An 8895-nucleotide genomic window follows, 5' to 3' on the forward strand; every position below is an offset into this window, starting at 1 on the left:
GTTAACTCATTTAAAAAAAAAAAAAGGTCGTGTTGCATGTTTTTAGACCTATGCCGTTGTTTCCGCTAGCTGTGAGCTGTGACGTGGTTACCCTGCAAACTACCATGCATCAATTGCATATAAACCATACAATCATATCCTTGGTTAAGGATTGTTTTTTTTTTTTTTTTGAGGGGTGAAATATTCCATGTCTGAAGATCAAACGTGACAAAGCTGCACGCCATAAGGCAGCAACCGACCTTTTTGACTGATTTGTCAATGATCCTGTCAGGAACACATCAGACCAGAAAGGTATGATCAGGTTTGGTCAGAGTCTATGACCACTTTACAATTCGTGATCTAGATCCAAATCCAACATATCCACTTGGGGATCGAGTCAATTGAAGTTTTCGGTTGGGTCCACGTGTGATCAATTTTACTGTTACATCTAGCCAGATTAATTACTAGATCATATCCAGCATAGCTGGAATTTTTCATCCTACCAGACTACAGGACCACAGGGCTTCAATAAGCCACCGGCTTCTGGCTGCGTCACATATATTTTTGCTAAGAAGAATCCGAGTCATCAATATTAAACAAGAATGAAACCATTTGGAAGTCTTATGAGGATTTTGTTATTCCATTCACGTGTGGCTTCTTCAATATGACCAGCATTTATCTCGATTATTGACCTAGGGTTTCTCAAGATGTATACGCTTTCACCCAACCTTATTGTGATCAATTGAAGCACGCCAACCATGTTTCATCCTAATAAATGCATTCTTTCAAAGAAAATTCAGAGAGAGATGAAAGGGACCGATAGGACTCCAGAAGGCACGCAAAGCATGCCAATTTTTTTTTTTTTAATAAACTTGATGACCCCATCAATCCAAATATTGTTCAAGAGATCCTCATGCCACCAGGATCTGTAGGTGCAGTAACTGTGGATGGTGAAACCTGTTCCAATCTCAAATCACACTTTTTAATGCTAATCTCAATCAAATTAGACGAGGTTAAAGGACTATGTATGATTATTAGCCAATAGAACTTTAGATTTTTAAAATGGTCGAGAACCATGGCTAATTTGTTAGCCATTTAATTTAGTGAAGTCGACAAGGCAACCATGAAGCAGCATCAGGCCGACGAACCCCACATGTTTAATAACTGAAAACATAGGTTTTGAATTTTCTTGTCACGCTATCAAGATTGGAAAATTCAATGAATTGACTCATGACTCAACTAATCCTTCTTTCTGTCTCACTAGTTAAGATCATGCATGACATGGCTAACATTAGAAAACAAACATGACTACCGTAACCGAGCCTATCCTGACTTGAATGACTAATCTGAATTGAAGAAACTTGTTTGAGTCATCTTCTATTTCTTTTAATCAAACTAAAGTTCCAGATGTTAGCAATTTTTTCCTACTTATATGCATAGAGAAGCCAGACTTGTCTGAGTTGCTGAGTTGGCTTGTGCGACTAAAGCAATCAGAAATGGGCATGTCAAGTATGCATAAGAGTTTTCCAACCTTGCAAACTACTACATCATTCCATATATAGAGAAGCAACAATCATGTTTACTTGGTGCATCAATGACAAATGAATCGTAGGCAACAAGTCAAATGATTTTGTTAGGTCATGTTTCTCTTGTGCTCCAGTCTAAAATCTGAACTCAAATCAAACAATTGGAAATAACTGTTTCACCTGTGATAATCTTTCATCTATTGGATAGGAGTTAAAGATGGCCCAAATCAAAGAATTAAAATAAAACATTACGTTACAACAGCGCATTGTGAATTACACCAAAGCAATAGTCCACTGGTAATATGTGGGTGGCAATGAAAAATTTAATCCAGCAGTAGGGATGCTGAATGGCATTAGGATGCAGAGCAGCTCCAGGCAAGTTCCATCTTAACAGGCCAAGCCACTTTATTCTTTCCACTAATATCTCAGAGCTTCCGTAGAAGAGAAGGAACACGTAAGGGGGCAGCCATATCTTCCCAAGAAGCTCCTCCAAGCGCTGTGCTTGGTTCACATACCCTTCCAACAAGGAGCCAAAAGCTCTTTATCACCAGGTCCCACAGATATTGAAAACCTCTTTTAGTCTCACATCACAAGCTGTACTGATAACAAGAGCAACGAAATTTCAGAGCAAATTGTAATCAAATTCTAGGTGCTGACAATTATAGATTCCCATCCAATGAAAGCACAGGCCCCACACTGTAGCATACCAATGAGACATAATCTTTAATTACTTAACCTAATATTTGATGTGTTTTAAATGTGTATATATTTGTGTTAAATGCTTAGTCAAATAATGACCTGTAGCATGTTATTTCGCCAAAACATGTTTTTATTTGTACAGAAAATGAACTTTCACAGCACCGTGACAGCATGGCAGAACAAGTACAGAGAAGCGCAAGTCCAAAACTACTGGATGTTTGGAACTTGTTTTCAGAACCAAAATATTGTGCAGCATGCACGTACAAATAGATATGTAATAACTCACCTTATAATATTGATTGTAATGTTGATTTCAGTAATTCTATGCAAGCAGTGCTGTTAGTGGCATTGTCAAAACAAATAGATAAAATTTGATTGCTGCTGCCATATGTGCCGGTAGTTTGCATTATGGCATTAGCTATGGCAGATGTAGTATGAAGAAATTCAAAAATTTTAAAACTTAAAATATGTTTATTTAAAAGTCAACTTTCATCACTATAATGTCCAGTTATGCAAATATAGGATTCTCCATTATGTTAAGATGTCCAAATATCGCATGTTAATGGTACTTTACAATTAATATTTAGTTAAGAAGATTAACTAAATTATTTTTCATAATAAGATACTCTTTTAAAGCTTGCCTATGGATAGTTTGTCTATTTACCCATTTGTATTGCAGTTATAGTGACTTTTGAATATATGCCTCGAATAGTCGATCATCCGCCATAGAAAAAGGTTGCTCGGCTTGTACAATATAACAAGCTAATGCATTTCGCTAGCATTTTTGGTTGTACTAGAAGGAAGAAAGCGAACCTCCTTGTAAATTGAGGATAGATTGAGCACGATCCTCATGCACCTTGTGACTCTTTCCTTAGGTGACCAGTGCCGGAACGTGAGTCGCAAGTGTAGAATTTCATATATTTTTTACATTGCACTTTCTCCACTCCCTCTACAACTATCCGATCGAAACCTTGCCAAACCTCACTAGTTCTCTTTCTTCGGGAACTAGTGGCTCCACCATCACACTCCCCAATCTCTTGAGTTTGAGACGGTAATGGTCCCTCACAAGGTGGTGGTGAGATTTGGAAGTTGCTCTCATCAGAGGATGTTATTATAATAATATTATTGAAGAAAGTAGAATAGGTTGGAGAAAGTAGAATAGCTTGCGAGGTTATAGAATAGAGAAAATGAGAGCTTGATGATGAATAGCTTGAGAGATTATAGAGTAAAGAGAATGAGAGATTGGATGGTGCGGTGGAAATGGTGAGGATGAAGGGGTATTTATAGTTTTTAGAAGCTTTTCCACTTCCCAGTTTACCCTTGCAAACTAGCCGTTGTGAGAGGTATATGGGTCTTTTGTAAATTCTTTTTATCAAGAAAATTAATTCTTTTACAAAGGACCATCAAACCTTTAAATATGACCGTTTTATAGCTATTGGAGGGGTTAAATAGATAAATTTTGCATAAAAAATGGAAAAATGACCGTTGATTTTCAAAATATAGCCATTGCAGGCGTGGCCCGGCACGCAACGGTCATAGTCGTGCCGGGCCAGGCCCGGCACTAATAGGCCATTGGGCCGAGCTAGGCACAACCCGAAAAATAAACAGGCCGTGCCATACTGCAGACCCAGGATCCTTAGGCCCAGCACGGCCTGTTACTGTAGTTCAGGCTAGGCATGGCCCAGTACTGTAGATAACCGGGCCGTGTTTGGCCTGGCACGACATGAGCTGTGCCGGGGGTGGGGGGGGGGGGTGGTGGCGGGCTCACGGGCGGCCCGGCCCGTTGGCCACTCTAGTTTCCATGTATACATCCTTCATCTTCTCCTACAACTAAGAATAGTTACTTTTCCTTTTGCTATGAGTATCTTATCAAAATCCACCACACCACTGATCTCAATGACCTTTCTATAGCTTCCAAGCAAACAATGGTAAACCAAGACTTACCTCCACCGAAATTATCTGCCAAACAACTGCTTGAAAAATGTGGAAAATGGTTTTGAGATCAATTGTATCGTATAGGACTGATATTACTGTTAATACTGCAATCATTAAAAAAGTAGGCCAAAGATAACAAATCATGGGACCTAAAATCTTATGTGAAAAATCATCTCTCTAAATGCCAGACCAATGATCCTATTTATATAGAAATATAGCATCACTGAGCTTGTATAAGACAAATAACAGTTGAAGACAAAAATAAAAGGCAGTAGACGCATTTGTTGCTGCCTACAATGGCCAATAATTGCCAATAAAATAGTAAACAGAGTTAGTCATCTCATGGAACTAAATTAAAATTAGTATAATTATGATAAGCAAAAGAATGAATTCAAAAAGTTTGGTCGAGTAACTTGATCAACTTGACCCATCCTGGCATGCACTTTAAAAGAGCCCAAAAAAAACAATAACAGTCAGCAATCTTGTGACATGTATGATACTTGAAAAACAAAAAAAGGAAAAACAATGACACAATTGAAGTAGGGTCGGTGGAACCTAAACACAGGTCAGCCTATCACAGGAGACAAGAATTGAAAAATTTTAAAATCATTAAAAGACAAAACAAAAACGAAAGTGATCAGACAAAACTCCTCCATCTTACAAAAAACAAGACACAATCAAGTTAAGAATTATAAGATATGAAATACTGAACAGTCTATCATGTTACAACACTTTGATACTCATTAGTACATAATTAACAATTTACAGAACATACTTAACATGCCACTACTCAGAGAACACAACATGCTGAATGACTAGAATGCCCATCCTGATTTCTTGGCTCACAGAAGAGCTGGCTATTATTTTCTATAAGCAATAAACACCAAATAATGGCCTCTTAGCAATCAATTTGGATTAGTCTCTTAATAAGGGAACAGTAGAAGGAGAATTTCTGGAGTTCTAAGCATACCTTCTGGAATGATACCATGTGTATCGTAACCCAGACAAGCATCCACTTCAGTGGAGACCTGGCAAGGAACTAATTTAACCAAGTCAGCTTCCACATTCACCCTCGCCTGTAAGCCAATGGAATTAAATTTTCTTCTTGAAATCATGAGAAACCAAAAATTACAACCCATCTTATCATGGAAGCAGGACACACTACCATTGGGATTCTGCTGCTCGTAGCATTTGCTATCTGCCAACGAGGTCTCTATACAACTCTACAACTCAAAAATTCAGTCATAACTACTTAAAAAAATAAAAAAAAAAACTTCTTTCCTTTATAAATATTAATAAGATAGCCAATTAGATTGTTTCCGACAGCAAACTTCCAATTATAAATAACTAATTCTAAAAAAGCTTGAACATTGTCCTCACCCTGAACTCAGTGTCAAGAAGATCAAAAATACATAAGAGGAAAAACTCCAACCCACTCCAAAAAAATTAAAAAAAAAAATTTCTTTCCTCTATAAATATAAATAGGAGTAGCCAATTAGGTTGTTCCCAACCATAAACTTTCAATTATGGATAACTAATTTCAGAAAAGCTTGAACATTATTCTCACCTTGAACTTAATATCAAGAAGACTGGAAATATACAAGAAAAGAGAAAACTCCAACCCACTCAAAAAATAAAAATAAACAAAAATCCTTCTTTCCTCTATAAATATTATAAGAGTAGCCAATTAGGTTGTTCTCGATGATAAACTTCCAATTATAGATAATTAATTTCAAAAAAATTTGAACATTGTCCTCATCGTGAACTTGGTGCAGCAAGGCCAAAAATACACAAGAGGACGAAAATTCCAACCCACTTGAAAAAATAAAAAAAAATCTTTTTTTTATAAAAATTAATAGGAGTAGCCAATTTGGTTGTTCCTGACGATAAACTTCTAATTACTGATACTTAATTTCAAAAAAGCTTGAACATTGTCCTCACTCTGAACTTGATGTCAGAAAGGCTGAAAATATACAAGAGAAGGAAAAACTCCAACCCACTTGAAAAAAAATCTTTACTTCCTCTATAAATATTAATAGGAATAGCCAATTAGGTTGTTTCCGATGATAAATTTTTAATTACAGATAACTAATTTTAAAAAAGCTTAAACATTGTCCTCACCTTGTACTTGGTGTCAGGAAGGCTGGAAATACACAAGAGGAGAAAAAACTCCAACCCACTCGAAAAAATTAAAAAAAATTCTTCTTTCCTCTATAAATATTAATAAGAGTAGCCAATTAGGTTGATCCCGATGACAAACTTTCAATTACAGATAACTAATTTCAGAAAAATTTGAACATTGTCCTTATCCTAAACTTGATATCAGGAAGGCCTGAAATACACAAAAGGAGGGAAAACTTCAATGCACTCAAAAAAAATTATATATTTTTTTCTTCTATAAATATTAATAGTAGTCAATTAGGTTGTTCTCCATAACAAACTTTCAATTATGGATAACTAATTTCAGAAAAGTTTGAATATTATCTTCACCCGGAACGTGGTGTCAGAAAGGCCAAAAATATATAAGAGGAGGAAAAACTCTAACCTACTCAAAAAAAATTAAAAAAAAAATCTTTTTTTCTCTATAAATATTAGTAGGAGTAGCCAATTAGATTGTTCCCAACGGCAAACTTCCAATTAGGGATAACTAATTCCAAAAAAGAGCTTGAACATTGTTCTCATCCTGAACTTGATGTCAGGAAGGTCAGAAATATACAAGAGGAGGAAAAAATCTAATCCACTCAAAAAAAATAAAAAAATCCTTCTTTTCTCTATAAATATTTATAGGAGTAGCCAATTAGGTTATTTTCGATGACAAACTTTCAATTACGAATAACTAATTTTAGAAAAGCTTGAATATTATCCTCATCTTGAACTTGATTTAAGAAACATCGGAAATACACAAGAGGAGGAAAAACTCCAACCCACTCAAAAAAAATAAAAAAAAATCCTTCTTTCCTCTATAAATATTAATAAGAGTAGCCAATTAGGTTGTTTCTGATGATAAACTTCTAATTATGGATAGCTAATTTCAGAAAAGCTTGAACATAGTTCTCACCCTGAACTTGGCGTCAGGAAAGCCAGAAATACACAAGAGGAAGGAAAACTCCAAACCACTTGAAAAATTTAAAAAGAAATCCTTCTTTCCTCTATAAATATAATAGGAGTAGCCAATTAAGTTGTTCCTGATGATAAACTTTCAACTATGGATAACTAATTCCAGAAAAGCTTTAACATTGTCTTCATCCTGAAGTTCATGTCAGGAAGGTCGGAAATACACAAGAGAAGGGAAAACTCCAACCCACTCGAAAAACATAAAAAAATCTTTTTTTTCTCTATAAATATCAATAGGAGTGGCCAATTAGGTTGTTTCCGACAACAAACTTCTAATTATCCATAACTAATCCCAGAAAAAGTTGAACATTGTCTTCACCCTGAACTTGATGTCAGAAAGGTCGAAAATACATAAGGGGAAAAACTTCAACCCACTCGAAAAAAATAAAAAAAAAAATTATTCTTTCTCTATAAATATTAATAGGACTAGCCAAATAGATTATTTCTGACGATAAATTTTCAATTACAGATAACTAACTTCAGAAAAAGTTTGAACATTATCCTTATCTAAATTTGGTGTCAAGAAGGCCGAAAATACAGGGGAGAAGAGAAAATTCTAATCCACTCGAAAAAAAAAATCCTTCTTTCCTATATAAATATTAATAAAAGTAGCCAATTAGATTATTTCTGATGACAAATTTTTAATTACTGATAATGATTTCAGAAAAGCTTGAACATTGTTCTTACCTTGAACTTGATGTCAAGAAGATCGAAAATACACGAGAAGAGGAAAAACCTCCATCCATTTAAAAAATTAGATGACAAGACAAAAAAGATGGATCAGATCACACCAGAGCTGAGAATAATGGACGGAGGAGAGCATCTTGCATTTGACGGTGCCCGAAACGGTCTCGCTAAAGCTTGACATTGCGTACAGCTTGGTGTAAATCTTGACACCGAGAGTGGAAAATCAGAAAATAAAGCGAGACAGATGAAGAAAGAGAGGCGAGGGAGGAGGGAATATTTACGATTGCCGAGGGCTGAGGATGCGTCGCTGATGGGGCATAGACGCTCGGCGAGGATCGTCGCTGAAGACTAAATCCGAGGAAAATCGGAAGAGGGGAGCGATACGGCCATTTCCGCTACCTACCGGTGCTCGGTCTCGAGGGTAATCCGGTTTCTCACTGTTTCTATGTTGTCACCCCCCGTAATTATCTTGCAAATTGCAGCACTTACAATGAGGAATTAGATGAGATATACTAATGGTTAGATGGCACATGAACATGGTGCTGCAACCAAGATTCGGCCGTGCGCTACTTATCACCTTTTTTTCCCTTTTGGTAAGCAAAAGAGCCAGAGGCCATATTAAAATGAAAGTAAGTATGCTACATGAAGAATGTACAAAAGACAGCAAACCTCCACAAAACCTAGATAAATTGTAGTGCATATCAAAACAGCTCATTACATGAACATAACAACGTTTAAACGGTATCAGAGCAATATTTGAGTAAAACATACTTGATAATGGATGACTTGATCCTCGATTTTTTTTTCCCTCGGAGAAGCTCGAATAAGACAGAAAGTGTATCTGTTGCTTGGTGAAGCAGGGATGAAGAAAAGCACAGTAACATTTGAGAAGAACATTGATCTCTATAAGTATCGAAATATGGAAGATATGGAGAAGAAGTACACTTGTACCAAA

General features: G+C 36.2%; 1 long non-coding RNA gene across 1 annotated transcript; it reads right to left on the bottom strand.

Annotated features, from left to right (window-relative positions):
• Positions 1-1626: 1626 nt before the first annotated feature.
• LOC105054033 (uncharacterized) lies at positions 1627-5783 on the bottom strand. The gene is made up of 3 exons (XR_833551.2): positions 5305-5783; positions 5110-5215; positions 1627-2104 (listed from the first exon to the last, which is right to left on the bottom strand). It is a non-coding gene; the product is annotated as an uncharacterized lncRNA (long non-coding RNA).
• Positions 5784-8895: the final 3112 nt, after the last annotated feature.

This window comes from Elaeis guineensis, chromosome 11, assembly GCF_000442705.2.
Source record: "Elaeis guineensis isolate ETL-2024a chromosome 11, EG11, whole genome shotgun sequence".
NCBI classification, from domain to species: Eukaryota; Viridiplantae; Streptophyta; class Magnoliopsida; order Arecales; family Arecaceae; genus Elaeis; species Elaeis guineensis.